Source organism: Globicephala melas, chromosome 1 (assembly GCF_963455315.2).
Source record: "Globicephala melas chromosome 1, mGloMel1.2, whole genome shotgun sequence".
Taxonomy (NCBI): Eukaryota; Metazoa; Chordata; class Mammalia; order Artiodactyla; family Delphinidae; genus Globicephala; species Globicephala melas.
In genome coordinates this window covers 147,118,536-147,138,743 of record NC_083314.1, presented here as the reverse complement: position 1 = coordinate 147,138,743, position 20,208 = coordinate 147,118,536, and the positions used below count along the sequence as shown (strand labels likewise).

The 20,208-nt window shown below is 37.7% G+C and overlaps 1 protein-coding gene and 1 pseudogene across 3 annotated transcripts in view; one reads left to right on the top strand and one right to left on the bottom strand.

Moving 5' to 3' along the window:
• LOC115860486 (probable ATP-dependent RNA helicase DDX5 pseudogene) overlaps positions 1–3,552 on the top strand; it is a 171,063-nt pseudogene extending 167,511 nt beyond the window's left edge.
• The window catches only part of LOC115860494 (AGBL carboxypeptidase 4), a 1,403,751-nt gene that overhangs the window by 983,228 nt on the left and 400,315 nt on the right, over positions 1–20,208 (bottom strand). The window lies entirely within an intron of this gene.

Here is a 20,208-nt window from a genome sequence, read left to right as displayed (position 1 = left end):
CACAAATCACAAGCACTGAAATTGAAACTGTGATTAGAAATTTTCCAACAAACAAAAGCCCAGGACCAGATGGCTTCACAGGCAAATTCTATCAAACATTTAGAGAAGAGCTAACACATAACCTTCTCAAACTCTTCCAAAATATAGCAGAGGGAGGAACACTCCTGAAATCATTTTATGAGGTCACCATCACCCTGATACCAAAAGCAGACAAAGATGTCACCAAAAAAGAAAACTACAGTCCAATATCACTGATTAAAATAGATGCACAAATCCTCAACAAAATAATAGCAAACAGAATCCAACAGCATATTAAAAGGTTCATACACCATGATCTAGTGGGGTTTATCCCAGGAATGGAAAGAATCTTCAATATATGCAAATCAATCAATGTGATACACCACATGAACAAACTGAAGGATAAAAAACATATGATAATCTCAACAGATGTAGAAAAAGCTTTTGACAAAATTCAACACCCATTTATGATAAAAACTCTCCAGAAAGTAGGCATAGAGGGAACCTACCTCAAAAGAATAATGGCCATATATGATAAACCCACAGCCAACATCATTCTCAATGGGGAAACACTGAAACCATTTCCCCTAAGATCAGGAACAAGACAAGGTTGCCCACTCTCACCACCGTTATTCAACATAGTTTTGGAAGTTTTAGCAATAGCGATCAGAGAACAAGAAGAAATTAAAGGAATCCAAGTTGGAAAAGAGGAAGTAAAACTGTCACTGTTTGCAGATGACATGATACCATACATATAGAATCTTAAAGATGCTATGAGAAGACTACTAGAGCTAATCAATGAATTTGGTAGAGTAGCAGGATACAAAGTTAATGCACAGAAATCTCTTGCATTCCTATACACTAATGATGAAAAATCTGAAAGAGAAATTAAGGAAACAGTTCCATTTACCACTGCAACAAAAACAATTAAATTCCTAGGAATAAACCTACCTAAGGAGTCAAAAGACTGGTATGCAGAAAACTATAAGACACTAATGAAAGAAATTAAAGATGATACAAACAGATGGAGAAATATACCATGTTCTTGGATTCCAAGAATCAATATTGTGAAAATGACTATACTACCCAAAGCAATCTACAGATTCAGTGCAATCCCTATAAAATTACCAATGGCATTTTTCACAGAACTAGAACAAAAATTTTTACAGTTTGTATGGAAACACAAAAGACCCTGAATAGCCAAAGCAATCTTGAGGAAGAAAAACGGAGATGGAGGAATCAGGCTCCCTGACTTCAGACTATACTACAAAGCTACAGTAATCAAGACAGTATGGTACTAGAACAAAAACAGAAATATAGATCAATGGAACAGGATAGAAAGTCCAGAGATAAACCCATGCACATATGGTCACCTTATCTTTGATAAAGTGAGCAAGAGTATACAATGGAGAAAAAGCAGCCTCTTCAATAAATGGTGCTGGGAAAACTGGACAGCTACATGTAAAAGAATGAAATTAGAACACTCCCTAACACCATACACAAACATAAACTTAAATGGATTAAAGACTTAAATGTAAGGCCAGACACTATAAAACTCTTAGAGGAAAACATAGGCCGAACACCCTTTAACGTAAATCACAGCAAGATCCTTTTGGACCCACCTCCTAGAGAAATGGAAATAAATACAAAAATAAACAAATGGGACCTAATGAAACTTAAAAGCTTTTGCACGGCAACAGAAACCATAAACAAGAGAAAAGACAACCCTCAGAATGGGAGAAATATTTGCAAATGAAGCAATTGACAAAGGATTAATCTCTAAAATAGACAAGCAGCTCATTCAGATCAATATCAGAAAAATAAACAACACAACCCCAAAATGGGCAGAAGACCTAAAGAGACATTTCTCCAAAGAAGATATACAGACGGCCAACAAACACATGAAAGGATACTCAACATCACTGATCATTAGAGAACTGCAAATCAAAACTACAATGAGGTATCACCTCACACAGGTCAGAATGGCCATCATCAAAAAATCTACAAACAATAAATGCTGGAGACCTCACTCATTTCCACCGGACTTTTGTGCAGCAGCCCCAGCTCTTGTCATCGCCATCCCTCCGCTGCCTCCCCCGCAAGAGTTCGCTGTCGCTGGAGCCACCTCCGGTTACTCGTAGCGCTCGATTCTCTCTGCTTCACTTCCCACCAACCGCAACCATTGACGCCACGTTGGGTTATTCGAGTGACCGAGACTGCACCTGGGATCGAGGGTTTCGTGTCCCTCGATTTGGAGGAAGTAGGGCAGGGCCGTTATCTGGAAAGAAGTTTGGAAACCCTGGGGAGAAACTGGTTAAAAAGAAGTGGAATCTTGATGAGCTGTCCAAATTTGAGAAGAATTTTTATCAAGAACACCCTGATTTGGCTAGGTGTACAGCACAAGAGGGAGAGACATACAGAAGAAGCAAGGAAATTACAGTTAGAGGTCACAACTGCCCAAAGCCAGTACTGAACTTTTATGAAGTGAACTTCCCTCCAAATGTCATGGACGTGATTGCAAGGCAGAACTTTACTGAACCCACAGCTATTCAAGCTCAGGGATGGCCAGTTGCTCTAAATGGATTGGATATGGTTGGGGTAGCAGAAACTGGACCTGGGAAGGCGTTGTCTTATTTGATGCCTGCCATTGTCCACATCAATCATCAGCCACTCCTAGAGAGAGGTGACGGACCTATTTGCTTGGTGCTGGCACCAACTCGGGAACTGGCCCAACAGGTACAGCAAGTAGCTGCTGAATACTGTAGAGCATGTTGCTTGAAGTCCACTTGTATTTATCGTGGTGCTCCCAAGGGACCACAAATATGTTATTTGGAGAGAGATGTAGAAATCTGTATTGCAACACCTGGAAGACTTACTGACTTTTTAGAATGTGGGAAAACCAATCTAAGAAGAACCACCTATCTTGTCCTTGATGAAGCAGACAGAATGCTTGATATGGGATTCGAACCTCAAATAAGGAAGATTGTGGATTAGATAAGACCTGATAGGCAAACCCTAATGTGGAGTGCTACTTGGCCAAAAGAAGTAAGACAGCTTGCTGAAGATTTCCTGAAAGACTATATTCATATAAACATTGGTGCACTAGAACTGAGTGCAAATCACAACATTCTTCAGATTGTGCATGTGTGTCATGATGTAGAAAAGGAAGAAAAGCTTATTCATTTAATGGAAGAGATCATGAGTGAGAAGATGATTAAAACCATTGTTTTTGTTGAAACCAAAAGAAGATGTGATGAACTCACTAGAAAAATGAGGATAGATGGGTGGCCTGTCATGGGTATCCATGGTGACAAGAGTCAACAGGAACGTGACTGGGTTCTAAATGAATTCAAACATGGAATGGCTCCTATTCTGATTGCCACAGATGTGGCCTCCAGAGGGCTAGATGTGGAAGATGTGAAATTTGTCATCAATTATGACTACCCTAACTCCTCAGAGGATTACATTCATCGAATTGGAAGAACTGCTCGCAGTACCAAAACCCTCAGAATGGGAGAAAATATTTGCAAATGAAGCAACCGACAAAGGATTAATCTCCAAAATTTACAAGCAGCTCATGCAGCTCAATAACAAGAAAACAAACAACCCAATCCAAAAATGGGCAGAAGACCTAAATAGACATTTCTCCAAAGAAGATATACAGACTGCCAACAAACACATGAAAGAATGCTCAACATCATTAATCATTAGAGAAATGCAAATCAAAACTACAATGAGATATCATCTCACACCAGTCAGAATGGCCATCATCAAAAAATCTAGAAACAATAAATGCTGGAGAGGGTGTGGAGAAAAGGGAACACTCTTGCACTGCTGGTGGGAATGTGAATTGGTTCAGCCACTATGGAGAACAGTATGGAGGTTCCTTAAAAAACTACAAATAGAACTACCATATGACCCAGCAATCCCACTACTGGGCATATACCCTGAGAAAACCAAAATTCAAAAAGAGTCATGTACCAAAATGTTCATTGCAGCTCTATTTACAATAGCCCGGAGATGGAAACAACCTAAGTGCCCATCACCAGATGAATGGATAAAGAAGATGTGGCACATATATACAATGGAATATTACTCAGCCATAAAAAGAAACGAAATTGAGCTATTTGTAATGAGGTGGATAGACCTAGAGTCTGTCATACAGAGTGAAGTAAGTCAGAAAGAGAGAGACAAATACCGTATGCTAACACATATATATGGAATTTAAGAAAAAAATGTCATGAAGAACCTAGGGGTAAAGCAGGAATAAAGACGCAGACCTCTTAGAGAACGGACTTGAGGTTATGGGGAGGGGGAAGGGTGAGCTGTGACAGGGCGAGAGAGAGTCATGGGCATATACACACTAACAAACGCAGTAAGGTAGATAGCTAGTGGGAAGCAGCCGCATGGCACAGGGATATTGGCTCGGTGCTTTGTGACAGCCTGGAGGGGTGGGATGGGGAGGGTGGGAGGGAGGGAGACGCAACAGGGAAGACATATGGGAACATATGTTTATGTATGACTGATTCACTTTGTTATAAAGCAGAAACTAACACACCATTGTAAAGCAATCATACCCCAATAAAGATGTTAAAAAAAAAAAAAAAAAAAAAAGGTTCTCATGAACCTAGAGGTAGGACAGGAGTAAAGATGCAGACGTAGAGAATGGACTTGAGGACATGGGGAGGGGGAAGGGTAAGCTGTGACAAAGTGAGAGAGTAGCATTGACATATATACACTCCCAAATGTAAAATAGAAAATAGATAGGTAGTGGGAAGCAGCTGCATAGAACAGGGAGACGAGCTCGGTACTTTGTGACCACCTAGAGGAGTGGGATAGGGAGGGTGGGAGGGAGAAGCAAGAGGGAGGGGATATGGGGATATATGTATTCATATAGCTGGTTCACTTTGTTATACAGCAGGAACTAACACAACATTGTAAAGCAATTATACTCCAATAAAGATGTTAAGAAAAAAAAACTAATCAGAATCACGTTCACATAAAAGAAAAATTTATTTTTATTACCTAGAACTGAGGCCAAGAAGATTCGCAAGGAGGAGACAATCATAACTGAGCACATGAAGCTGCAGTGACTCTGTAGGTCAGGAAGGAGAGTGAGTCATGGAGAAGACATATATATCCAGTTTAGGGCTATAAAACCAGTTTGTACTTTCTGAACCTTGAGTCTAGCTAGCTTGATCTCTACTTGTCAGAATACTGATCTAGAGATCCACGGTAGAACACTTGTCTCTGCCTCACTATATTTAGAGAACTGCCTAGCATGTTGGGGAGAACCTGTTACTGGGAAAAAATGAACCCATAAACCCTGTAATAGCCTCTTTTCCCTTCTCTGTTTCTACCAGCAAATGAACAGACTGCTTCTGCTCAATGAGTTTGGCAAGATATGAAGGTTATTTTATTTGAGCAGATATGAGTCATCATCACTCTGAAAAAAAGGATGTTGATAATAATTTTTTTTTAAAGAGCTGAAGATGACACTAGCAAGAATGGTATATTTCTCTTGGGATCCTAAATCTCCTTTGGAAATTTAGCTTTTATGTAGCCAAAGTATTTTTGCAATCATTTCTTTCTATTCATTCATTTAACACATTTAGTGAATGCCTACTGTGTGCTGTGGAGGCCCTAGGGTACAACATGAGGAAAAAGCGTGGTCCTTGACCTTGTAGAGCACATAGTTTAGTAGAGGGAGAGAGAGATAACCATATAATCACACTAATATAAATGAAAGTACGCATTTAAAACAGTGCAGGATGAGGGCTTCCCTGGTGGCTCAGTGGTTAAGAATCCACCTGCCAAAGCAGGGGACACGGGTTCAAGCCCTGGTCTGGGAAGATTCCACATGCCGCAGAGAAACTAAGCCCGTGTGCCACAACTACTGAGCCTGTGCTCCGCAACAAGAGGGGCCACTGCAATGAGAAGCCCAAGCACCGCAAGGAAGAGTAGCCCCTGCTCACCGCAGCTAGAGAAAAGCCCCAGCAACAAAGACCCAATGCAGCCAAAAATAAATAAATTTATTTTAAAAAGCATTTTTTTTTTAATAAAAGAGTGCAGGATGATTTGAGAGCATGTAACAGTGGGATAATTTAGAATGTGGAGCCAGGTTTCTCTCAGAAAGTGCCATTCCACTGAGATCTGACAGTTGATTGGGAACAACAGACAAAAGGTATGTTTATAGGGGTGGTAAGAAAGCTTTTCAGGTAGAGGGAGCAGCACGCACAGAATCCCTGAGTCAAGAGGTAGCATGGGACACTAGAGGATCTAAGAGGGCCAGGATGACTGGGACACAGAAAAGGAAAAGATGGGTGTGAGAGGAAACCGCAATGTGGCAGCAGCCTCCTCTTAGAAAAGCCTGTAGACAGACTAGTATGTTTCCCAAATCTTAGTCATGGGTTCTAGCTTCATGATTTTTTCTTATTGAGGTATAATCAACATATAATATTATTAGTTTTAAGTGTACACTATAACGATATATCAAGAACTTATACAATTCAATAGCAAAAAAAAAAAAAAAAAAAAAAGCCCAATCTGATTAAAAAGCGGGCAGAAGATCTTCAAGATTTTTGATGTATTTCTGTATCATTTTGACAAAAATCTATTGTTTAAATCAACCCTACCTCATTTTACTTAAACACATTGCTCCCTTTAGTAAATAAAGTTTATTTCAAATGTATACGTATAGCTGATTCACTTTGTTATACAGCAGCAACTAACACAACAATGTAAAGCAATTATACTCCAATAAAGATGTTAAAAAAAAAAATGCTAGGCTGTCATAGCCCTTTTTAAAAGACCCAAGCAAAGGGGTTTGTATACAAGGTTTTCAAACATGGGGTTTGAAAAGAAGATATATATATATATATATATATATATGGAATCTAAGAAAAAAAAAAGGTCATGAAGAACCTAGGGGTAAGAGGGAAATAAAGACACAGACCTACTAGAGAATGGACTTGAGGATATGGGGAGGGGGAAGGGTAAACTGTGACAAAGTGAGAGAGTGGCATGGACATATATACACTACCAAACGTAAAATAGATAACTAGTGGGAAGCAGCCGCATAGCACAGGGAGGGAAGAGATATGGGAACATATGTATATGTATAACTGATTCACTTTGTTATAAAGCAGAAACTAACACACCATTGTAAAGCAATTATACTTCAATAAAGATGTTAAAGAAAAAGAGGTAACAGTGTTCCTCTGATGGCAGCAAGATCAGAGGGAGGGACTGGGAAGGTGAAGATAAGATTTTAGGAAACAAGGTCACCAGTCTAGCCCTGCTTCCCTCCCTCCAGAGCTTACTCACTCCTAACCTCAGTTCTTACAGGACAGTTTAGGGTATATTTTAATTAAGTAGGATATTTTCTCATAACCCTCATCCAAATCTTAACAAAATAAAATCCACAGAAGCCCACATTGAAATCTAACTTTAAACTCCCAGTGATGAGAGACACAGAGTATATGAGCTATGGCTTTTGACTCTGTGGATCTATTCCTGGCTTCATCATTAACATGGTGAATATCCTTGCTTTGAGATTTTTAGAACAACTTTAATATACTTTAATTGTCATTTTTTGTGGTTTGAATTGTCTTATTAAAATATAATTTTCCAGGAGTTAAATTTATTTACTTAATTAGAGGTCTATTCTCTCTTCAATATGCACATTCTCAAAAGTCAACTCACATCTTCGAATGGGGGCAGGGTGTAGTATACCCTTTGGCATAATAACATCTAAGTACAGGATTACATTAGTGCACTCAGTACCTTTAATCACATAAGATTTGATAGAGCACCAAGAAAACCTGTGCTGATCTCTCAACACTAAAGACCTTAAAGCATGAATGTCAGGACACACCATAGTTGTCTCTGCCACATCTGTAGGATCTTTGATTTCAAAAGAAAAAACAGATTTGGAGATCCTGATGATATTATTTTGATTAGTGATAAATTAGAAAGATTCCCAGAAATAGCAATAATTATAACAATAATAACAATCATGACAATAATGTACAATGATAATGTTTAATGGTTTTCAAATGCTTTTCATATAAACTTTCCCCTTTGATCCTCACAATGATAAAAGCAGGGCAAGAATTATCAGTCCTACTTTATGAATAGAGAAATTAAGCATCAAAAATGTTCACATTTGGGGGAATATCTGGGAACATGCACAAGGAATCAAAGGCAAATCTGAGAAGAGTGCTTTTCCAGGTATTTCCTATGAGAAAAACTATGAGACCTTGGGAAGCCACTGAAACTCTCTAGCCTCAAATTTTTCATCTGTAAAATGGTCTAGATTATAAGATATGAATATAGAAGGAGAGAATAAGACACTAGATTTCACGGCAGGGAAGAATTAGTATGGGTAAAACCAGGGCTGGGCCTCCCATAGACATTTGTACACAGGACTAAGATTGTCACCAGGCCCAGACTCAGGAGGTTGAAAGGTCTGTTCCACTCACACCCTTTAAGGAAGAAGGCAGCATGGTGGAGCACAAAAATACAGGTATCGGTATCAAACCAAAATTAATCCTAAGAGATTCTCAGCTCTGCTACTTAGGAGTCATTTGACATTGGGTCTTTTTGATCCTGTTTCCTTATCTAAAAATGAGGGATAATAATGTATCTCTGCCAGGGATGTGATGAAGAAAAAATAAGTTAGTATGTACAATATCTATTACAGTGGTTGACAAACTTTTTCTGTAAAGGGCCAGATAGCAGAGGCAAAAACCAAGTATATTATATTGGAACTTATGTAACAAGAGCAAAAACACATTTCCACAAAATTTTTATTGATGAAATGTAAAATATAATAGTAATAAAATGAGCTCTTTTTTGTAATACAGGTTTAGTAATGAATAGAATGGAATTTTCTGTGGGAATATCATTTCTCTAATTTGGGAGGCAAAGCCAGTGTTGCCTATCATCAAATCAATTGCAAATGTTCATCTGTAAAAATCATTTTTACTCAAGAGCCATAAAAAAACAAATAAGCTGGATTTGACTTGCTGAGAGTGTATGAAAGTTCTACTATTCTACAACTTCATTAACATTTAGTGTTTTCAGTCTTTTTTATTCTGGTGAGTGTGTGAAGCTGCTACCTTTTCAATAACTTCTACCACAAGCAGCAAGACTCAAAGAAAAATTTCCCTTAACCTAGAGTTGAAAGCTGAAGAAAATTCAACTAAGAACTCAGGTACTTCTGAGAGGAAAAAAGTAATTATCTGTAAGTGTTTTAAAGTTTTTGTCATTTTATTTTTTTTTAAAGGAGTCTTTTATTATTAAATAAGTATTTAAGAGCTTAATTCACATGACTACTAATGACTTTAAAAACAGGCATGAGATAATCTATGAGCATTCAGAATTTTATTACTTTATCTGCTCATGCCAACAACCCAAGAGCCAGGAGATACGGGTTTCCGAATGGCTCTGCCACTAAATAGCAGTTGTTCTTAAACAAGTCATTTTTCTTCTTAGCTTTGATTTAGTAATATAACAAATAGCGATGATAATCACCTTGCAATCTCACATAGTTCTTTATTCAATCAACAAATACTTTCTGGGTACCTATTATGTGCAGGCTTTGGGGATACAAGAGTGAGCAAAAACAGACACTGGCTCCACCCTCATGGAATTCATAGTGCAAAGATGAATCAAAGTCACACAAGTAAATATAAAATGTAAAATTAAGTTGTAAGCATCAAAATCACAGAATCAGAACCTCAGAATTAAGAGATCTTAGGGATCATCTAATATAATCCTCCAATCTTTTCTTCAGAGATACACAAAATATGAAAAGATGTTTTTTTAAAAGTTAGAAGTTCCAGATAAAGAAGTGGTAATATTACTGTTATGAAATTTCAGGAAGATAACTAGATGTATTTCTGCTCCAACATTTACAATTAGAAACTAAGCATAGCTTGGGCTTACCACCTTTGACCTCTAATGTGGCTCACAAAAGAAAAATTAATAGTGATATCTCATTAACCTAAATAAGGTAGTCTATGTTTGTGAAGGTGATAAGATAAGGGCCTAAGTGGAGGGCCAGAAGTTCAGAAGAAAAATACATTTTATTGGTCCACAAAGGGAGAGGCATCTAGGTCTCTTAGAAAATTACTATATTTAGAGCTGGTTTGGAACTCAGACCCAGTTTGGCTTTCTTTCTTTAAGTAACCTTGAGTAAACCTCTTATTCTTCCTGGGTCGGAGTCTCCTCATCTGTAAAACGAAGAAGTTGGCCAGATAATGTTTTATGGCTCTGATTTCAATCACTCCACCACAACTAGTAGATCAGATGGTGTCTCTTTTTACTAATAAACAGAAATAAAGCCAGTGAAGCAGAAAGTCAGATAGGTATGGGTTCAAATCCCTCCTAACTATGCAACCTCCTAACTATGTAACCTTAAGCAAGTCACTTATTCTCTTAGATCTAAGTTTCTTCATCTGTAAAATGAAAATAATAATGACTATTTCATATTATTGTGAATATTATGAATATTCCAAAAAATGAGGTATATAAAGTGACAGGCATGGCATATAAATATCTTCCTTCCCTTCTCCTTAGTCTGAGGATTACAGCACTGAACACAGACAATTTCAAGCATCTGATGACATGATTCACTTAAGCCAGCAGCTACCATGTGTCCAAACCCAATGCTTCTGCTAAGACTTGAGGATGACGGAAGAAAGACACAGTCCCTGCTTAAAGTACTTACTGTAGGGGAAACATAAGCAAAGGGAAGGAGGTAGGAAAGTGTAGGGCAGATTAGTTTTTGCTGGAGGATAACTAAGCATTTTTAAAATAATATTGTCTCTATGTCAGACCCTGTATTAGGCATTTATATGCCTTATTTCATTTACCTATTGAGGCAAGTTTTATTACCCTCAACTTTTAGATACTTTGAAATATAAATTATCTTGCCCAAGATTTTCACAGCTATTTAATGATAGGACTGAGCAATAAAAACATGTATCTGTGACTCCAAAGCCCAAGATTTTTCAAAATGATGAGTAATGAGAAATGCAGCTAGAAATAAGGACTGGTTTGACACCAGGGAGTCCTCTAAATGCCAAGGTAAAAAGTTTGCACTTTAGGGAGCCATTGGAGGTTTCTGAGCAGGAAAGTGACATAGATGAAGATTCTGTTACCTAAGGAAATGTAGTAAAACATAATGTTTAAGAGCTTAGAATTTGTAGCTAAACTACCTTGTATTAAATGGCCTTGGAGCAAGTTACCTAACCTTTTTGTCCCTTAGTTTCCTCATCTTTAAATAGGGATAAATAATAACAGTACCTACCATGTACTGTTATGGGGAGGATTACAACCATTAATACATATAAAGCTCAGGAATACTTCCTGGCATATAGTAAGCACACACGGAAAGTTAAGCTGCTGCAGTTGTGGTGGTTGGTATTATTGCTGTTGTGTTAGGAAAGAAGCCCGTTAAGACAGAATTCTCAGAACCCAGTCTGACAATTCAGCCCTCTTCTATTAAGGAGAGAGTGAAAGGTTAATTGTACATTGTCGGTGAAGTGAAGGCTTGCTTTGTGAGTTAACAGCAACAAAAAGAATCCAGGAGGAATTGTTTAATCTAGTTAAGAGAGTAAGTAGCTCAATGTATTGAACAAACGTATGGACACCAAAGTGGGGAAAGTGGCGGGGGTGGTGGTGGTGGTGGTGGTGGTATGAATTGGGAGATTGGGATTGACATATATACACTATATGTAGAAAATGATAACTAATAAGAACCTGCTGTATAAAAATAAACAAATAAAATTCAAAAATTAAAAAAAAAAGAGAGTAAGTAGCTCAAGACATGGCACCATCCTCTAGTTTCTACCCATAAGAGTAATTAGGACTTGATTCCCTTTAGATGGGGTCCAAGATTGCAGGCAACACAATGCAGTGGAGAGGAAATACCAAGTCAGGAAACCTAGATTTCAATCTCAAACCTGCTACTCTCTCATTCTGTTACCATTAACAGATGACTCTCCCTTTTATGTCTAACAGTCCTGAACTACAAATAAAGAGTGATCTTGCCTACTCCACAGATCATCATGAGAATTGAACAGGATATGCAAAGCTTCTTTTGTTTGAATGCTGCTGTGCACAAAGTAGGCACCCAAAACACTTGAACAAACTGTTAAAATTTGAGAAGTGGTATTTGAGAGGTGAGAAAAAAAGCAAAGCAAGTAGTGGAGTAGTCCTGCATTATAGCCCTGAGAAAAGTAAAAAGTTCTATACTGAAACAGTTCTTTAAAATGTATAGGAGGAAGCTTGGCATAGTGGAAAGACCTGAGCTTCAAAGTAAAACAGAACTAGGTTCAAATCATAGCTGCACTATTTATGAGCTATAGGATCTTGAACCAACTATCCGAGCCTCTGTTTCTTCAAAACTAGAATATTAATACTTACCTAATAGGGTGACTCTGAGAATTAAATGAAAAAGCTATTCCTAACAACATACCTAGTTCAAAGAGAAACTCAGCAGACCGTACCAGTACCACCACCCCTATTATTAATAATAATAATGGCAGTTAACTTTCAATGAGTGTTAATTGCCAGGCACAATTCTAAACATTTTACATGTATTATCTCATTTAATCTTTATTTAATACACTAATAAGACTCATTTCATTATTCCCCACAGATTTTATTGATGAGGAAGCAGAGGCAGTGAGCAGAAGATCTCATCTTAGGACACAGGACTAGAAACTGACAAAGCCAGGACATTGCTACTATTATTTTTCTCTCCTCCATAAGTCAGATTTTTAAAAATCTTGCATAAGATTCCAAAATACTTTCCCTCCCAGTATCTCACTTTATCTTATCCTTAAAGCACTTTGTGATGTAGGCTGACCAAGGATAACCATCCCCATTTTACAAATGGGAAAAGAAAAGCCTGTAGAAAATAACTGACTTATTCAACGTCATACAAACAGCAGTCATACCACAACCTCTGCCATGTGGCAGAACTGGAAAATGAACCCATATCTTCAAAGTTCAAGACTAGTGTTCTTTCTAGTAGAAAACTGAATTTCCCACATGATACCACAGAAAGGAGATCTCTCCTTAATTCAGGCTCTTCCCATATCAGTCAAAATTAGTGATGTTTTGCTTTCATTGTTATTTCCAAAATTTATGTTTTGGGATGGTTCCTGAATCAAGTGCTAGTGAACTCACCTGGAGGAGTCTTTCTCTGGGGCTCAAAGAGCCTGAGCTCATCTAGTTCAATGATCAAGTTTCCAATCTCTTAACATTTGGCATTAAAGCCTTCTAAGTACCAACACGGATTAAATCTAAAGGGAAATTATATTACACTTTAATGTGAACCAGTTCTTTACATTAAAGAGTACTATAATGATTACTCTTTAATCACTAAAGAGTAATGATTAAAGCATTATGTACAGGAAGACATTCTCAGAAAAAAAGAAGGTAGGTTCTAATTTTGTATCTACAACATAATGGGCTAACTCCAACTAGGGATGCATGTTTGCATTAGACAGGCCAGAGCTAGTATCCTGATTTTTATCACTGTGTGAACTTAAACAACTTACTGTACCCTTCTAAACATTCGTTCCCTTATCTCTAAAATGGGGATAATAACACCTATATCAGAGGATTCAGGAGGAGAATTAAATAGCAAAATGTAAGTAAAGTTTTAGTACACAGCAGGTCTTCACCAAATGGTAGCCATTACATCAAAAGGAAAATATGAGGGTCTAAATAAGACAATCAGAGAGCACTAATAAAGTCACAATGATAGGAAATGGTGAAGCTGAAGTTTTAATTCAATGTTTCTATTCTCTGTTTTCAATATTACATTCTTTTCTACCAAAGTGTTTTTCACATTGTGAGAGGTTTGTTATTTAAAAAAGAGACAAAAATAAAAAAAAAATAAAGAAATTCTCAAAGCTGTCGTAGTTTACTCTATACCTCTCCACACTGCTTTTTAAGTCGTTACCTATTCTATTTCCCTGTTCTGGTCAGTTTGGATAAAAGGTTAATACCCTGCTATTGAGATACATTGGTGATAGCTTCAAAGAAAATAAACATCTCACACAGAGTATGATATACCTTCAGTAAAACAAGCTAGCAGAAATTAAAGTAATTTCAGAGTTTGTGTATCTACTGATTGATTGTGAAGATCTTCCACTTTACAACTTTTTCTATGTTTACAGAAAGGCTTGCCCCAGAAACATTCCCTTTATTACAGATATTTCAAGTCTTCTTTATGATGATTTACATTTTCTTCTTAATTGCTTAATTGACTGTTTCAATTGCTTTTCAACTTTTCCTGCCATCCTGTGTTCATTGACTACTTGATGGATTCATCATAACAAACATACTCTGAGCACTTATTGTACATCACACGCTGTGGGGGCCTAAGCAGAGCTGCTACATAGTTAATCAGGGTGTGCCTCACACAAAGACTTCCTGTTACGGGCTAAGTCTGGCCCAATGGAATGAGTATGTTTTTTTCTAACTCAAATAAATATTTATTAGGAGCTAGCTGCAGCCCTGCTGGGATACTGAAATGGATATGACAGCGTCCTCATCTCTAAGGATCTTAAAATATAATGAGGAAGATATACAAATAAACACAGAATTATACTACAAGGTCATAAATGTTATGATAAAGGAAAGTCCCAGGAGCTATGAGAACACGGAAGAGGAACTTCTAACCCAGCCTAGAAGATCAAGGGAAGTTCTCCAAGAGAAGTGACAACTGAAATGAGCCCTAAAATGAGTAAGTGTTAAAGAAGTATTTTTAGGTAAAGGTGGGCTGTGATATCTCCCACAGAAAGGGAACAATTTTGGAAAAAGAACAGAGGAAAGAAATATCATTTTACGTGAGACAAAACTACAAGCATTGCTGTTGGAAAGACTTTGAGTTTAGGACCTAGGCAACAAGGTGAGAGAGGAAAGGAAGAAAACAAGGACAGATATTGAAGGCTCTGTCCAACTAAGGAGCTTATTTTATTTCATAAGGTAGGAAATAGGGAGCCATTGAAGGAGATAAGGCAGGAAGAGATATATGATTAGATTTGCATTTCATAAAGATCCTTCTGACATGGGAATGGAGAAGTGCTATGTCTAGGACTTTCATATAACACCGTTAGAGGTAGTTCAAATAATAATTTGTTAAGTAATCCAATTTGGATCTTCAAAGCAGAGAGGAAAAAAATAATAGCCTTAGAAATGTTCTTATGACTCTCACTGTGCTAGGCATAGATGCCAAGTAGACAGACAGTCCTAACAGTGATGCAGATCTCTTTTCTGAATGACTTTATAAAGCTCAAACTTGTTTCATATAATAAAAATGATAATCGAAACATAAATTTTAATATAATGGGCAATATTTCAACAGATTCCATTTACATTACCCCTGCACAAGGCATTATTTATGACGGTACATGTACACCTAATCTTGATGTTGTGAAGGTTACTCAGGCATGCTGGGTGGGGAAGGGAACTGAGCCAGTGAAAGCATTTACACATTATCTCAAGTGCGTATTACAAGCTCGGCTCCTCACGAAGGGCAATTTGAACCATGAAGAAACACTAGACTAAATGGAGGACAATAAGAGTATTGAACTAGTATACCAGTACCAAGACCCAAATTCCATTCTCAAAGGAAAACACACCCAAAGAGAGGAAAATAATATTAATTCTAAAACTCTTTGGAGGTTGAGGCAAAAAAAAAATTGATTATCATCAGGGTGAAAAATGGACATCCCTCCTGGCAAAAGTAGCATAGTCACAACACATGATGTTTAAAAGCTGATTTTCAGTTGACAACAAAATGTCTTACTCTTTTCTTCCTCACGAAAGTTTTTGCTAAAAGGATAAAGAGTTCAGTGACAGGAGGATGAAGGTCAAAGGAAAATGAGAGTCATTCAGTCATTTATTCAATAAATATCTATAAAGCTCCTCCTATAAACTAGGCACTGTGCTAGGAGCTTTCCCAAGTATTGTCTCATTTAATAGAAGTACTACTACCCCCTATTTTGCAGGTAAAGAAACCGAGGCAAGTAGAGCTCAAGACCTGATAGAAAGCCCATGTTCAGTTTCTCCTTAAGCACAAAGTATTCCTTTACAAAAAAGGGACATTCAAACTAAATAGAAGTGTTCAATAAAACAACCTTTTAATGACTTTTGAAAGCATTTAAACCATAAATATATACAGACTATTTTAAAAGGTAAATATACCATGGAAAGCTGTGGCTACCTTTCTTACCAACCTAATGTTGAATAAGACAATTATTTTAAGACTTCCCTGTTACAAACCCTGTTGCTTCCTAATTGACTTGCCTATTTTGCTGTTGTATACTGAATCATATTATTGTTTATTCATTCATTCATTTCTTCTACAGATATATACTTGGGGTCTATCATATGTCAAGCTCAGTGCTATGGACTGGAGTACAATGGGACATCCTCCCGCTCTCAAGAGACTCATGGTTTGCAAGGGAAGCCAGGCAACTAAACAGATAAATAGCATACACAACGAGAGGTGCTATGATATAAGGATGTTCAGGGGGGCTGTGTAGCAGCGTCAGGTTATATGCATTCAGTCTGGAGGCCAATTCATCTGACAAAACCCAGGATCTTCCTACCTATAAAAAATTCTGAGATCCAGCACACTTTTCAAACATAATCCAGTCAATCTTTCCTTGGGTAGCTTCTCCTCATGACCTATGACTCCATGATCCAAAGCCTTCCTTCATTCACTCAACTAATATTTAATGAGCATCTACTGTGTTCCACACACTGTGCTAGGCACTAAGGAATAAAGCTAAATAAGACAGAGATGTTCCCTGCCCTCATGAGTTTGTAATCTGACCCCCACAAAAAAAAAATCTGCCATAGCCTTTGAAAATATTGCTAAGTTGTGTCACTCAATATAAGTAAGCAACCTGAGTTTTGCACACCCTTGCTGTGCAACCTTGAACAAGTCATTTCACCTCACTATTCCTTGGTTTCCTTATCTGTGAAGTAAAAATAATATTTGCCCTATTCGTTTCACAGCATTGTGTTTAAGATCATATGACATAGTGAATGCAAAAGCACCTTGAAAACTAAAAATAGAACTACCATATGATCCAGCAATTCCACTCCTGGGTATAGAGAAGAAAACAAAAACACTAATTCAAAAAGATACATGCTTATGGACAAATGGACCTACATAGAGGATTAAAATAATTTAATTAATTATTCAATAAAAATCTACTTACTTGCAGCAAAAAAAAAAAAAGATACATGCACCCCAGTGTTCATAGAAACATTATTTATAATAACCAAGATATGGAAGCAACCTGTTTCCATTAACAGATGAAGAGATAAAGAAGATGCGGTACATACATACAAGGGAATATTACTCAGCCATGAAAAAGAACGAACTTCTGCCATTTGCAACAACATGTATGGCCCTGGAGGGTATTATGGTGAAATAAGTCAGCCAGAGAAAGACAAATGCTGTATGTTATCACTTATATGTGGAATCTAAAAAATACGACAAACGAGTTAATACAACAAAACAGAAACAGACTCACAGATATAGAGAACAACTAGTGGTCACCAGAGGGGAGAGGGAAGGGGTGAGGGGCAAAATGGGGGTAGGAGATAAAGAGGTACAAATTACTGTATATAAAATAAATAAGCTACAAGGATATATTGTACAGCAGAGATAATATAGCCAATATTTTATAATAACTGTAAATGGAGTAGAATCTATAAAAATATCAAGTCATTATATTGTACACCTAAAACTAATATAATATTGTAAATCAACTATACTTTAATAAAAAAGAATACTATAAAGGGATGTGAAAATATAATGAATTTTATTTGTCATCCTCAGATTAAGGGAAGTCTCTGATTTAATTAAGAGGGTGAATCACAATATATTTTAAAATAAATGCAATGTATTACTTTCTAATATTCACAGTAACTAAAGGTAGGCCAATAAACTACCATTTAGTAAAGAACATTTGGAGGTTCACTTAATGGTATAGATATAAAGTATTCATATTGATTTCTGCAATTAGATGCTTCTGAACTGTTCAAAAGTAGTCAGGTCTATACATAATCTCTCTTGCAGAGAGGTTTATACCATTATTTGCTTTAATAACGATAAGTTTGCAGAGAACATGCAAACGTTGGCCCACATTTTTCAATTTTCATATTAATTGAAAGTATACTTGGGCTTACCCGGTGGCACAGTGATTAAGAATCTGCCTGCCAATGCAGGGGACACAGGTTCCAGCCCTGGTCTGGGAAGATCCCACATGTAGCGGAGCAACTAAGCCCATGTGCCACAACTACTGAGCCTGCGCTCTAGAGCCCGCGAGCTACAACTACCGAGCCCATGAGCCACAACTACTGAAGCCCGTGCACCTAGGGTCCCTGATCTGCAACAAGAGAAGCCACCACAAGAAGCCCGCACACCAGAACGAAGAGGAGACCCTGCTCACCACAACTAGAGAAAGTCCACGAGCAGCAAAGAAGACCCAAGGCAGCCAAAAATAAATAAACTAATTTATTTTTTTTAAAAAAGGAAGTATATTAATAAGTTTCACCAGTTTGAAATTGAAGGATGGCAGTAATATGTCAGAGCAGAAAGAAAACAGCATTTGTCATCAGAATATCAAACTTGAGTCCTGGTTCTACCACTGATTTTTTTTTTTTTTTTTTTTTTGCAGTATGTGGGCCTCTCACTGTTGTGGCCTCTTCCGTTGCGGAGCACAGGCTCCGGACGCTAAGCGGCCATGGTTCACGGGCCCAGCCACTCCACAGCATGTGGGATCTTCCTAGACCGGGGCACGAAACCGCGTCCCCTGCATCGGCAGGGGGACTCTCAACCATTGCGCCACCAGGGAAGCCCTACCACTGATTTTGAGTGAGTCTCTTAAATGATACTCAGCTTTCTGATCACTGAAATATGGAAAATAAGCACAGCCACATGACAAGTTAATTGTGAGAATTAAGTGAGATAGCACATATGAAAAAAATGATTTTATTTTAACTTGTAGAGCAATTTAAAGATATTAACTGATATTAATATCATTGGTTTTAGTATGTATATATATGTAGCTCTGCTTCCTTATTAAATGATATTCAAAGGACCACTTACTTTACCTTGATATCTGAGTTCATCTTATTTTATAGGTAAAAACATTGGAGGCTAAGAAGCATAAGACTAAGAAATAACACAAGACTGGGAATTAGGAAATGTGAATTCTGTTATTGTTTCCACCACCAATGGCTCTGAAGCCCTGTGCAATCACTTACCTTTTTGGTATCTCAGGATTCACTTTTGAAAATTGACGTAAACACTCTACTAGATCATTGTAAAGGCATCCATGACACAATGTGGAAGCAGCAACTCTGGTTTCCCCAAAATGTTTTGCCAGGTCCAAGCCAGATAGACAGTCCAAAAGGAATCACCAATCCAAATGAGACACAAGCCATCTGAGCTTGGCAGAGACTGAAAACGGGAAACAGGGAATGAAGCCTAAACTGTTGAAAAGCAGACCATTTCAGAATTTAGACAGTTTTTCTTATTTTCTTTTTAATCTAGTCCCTGTAGCTGTTGGTGTGGAACACTGAGTAGGGGAGGGTAGAGGTGGGGGCATGAGTGGTATTTAAATATACATCTTGAGTGTGGACATATAAGGTCTTGGCTCAGCCTCTAAGAACTGAACAAAGCATAATCTACGACTCCCTTAGCAATGCTAGGTCAATGTTAAAATAAAGCTGACCTGTTATAACTATTGATGTCTCACTCTTTATTCTAGCGACTTCTGGGAGATCATGACAACCTTCTCATTGCTCCTATCTGGTAATATCTTACTCCCTCCTCTGGTTAAGGTGGTTTTATCCACTAGGTGCTAAACTCACAGTGCTCAGAGCCTAAGGGCTTTCACGAGTCTATGAAAAATTTTTGAGATCTGAAAAAAATATAGGCTCAAAAATGAAACAAAACATGACTTCCCTTGTGGCACAGTGGTTAAGAATCCGCCTGCCAATGCAGGGGATACGGGTTCAAGCCCTGGTCCGGGAAGATCCCACATGCCGCGGAGCAACTAAGCCCATGTGCCACAACTACTGAGCCTGCACTCTAGAGTCTGTGAGCCACAACTACTGAGCCCACGTGCCACAACTACT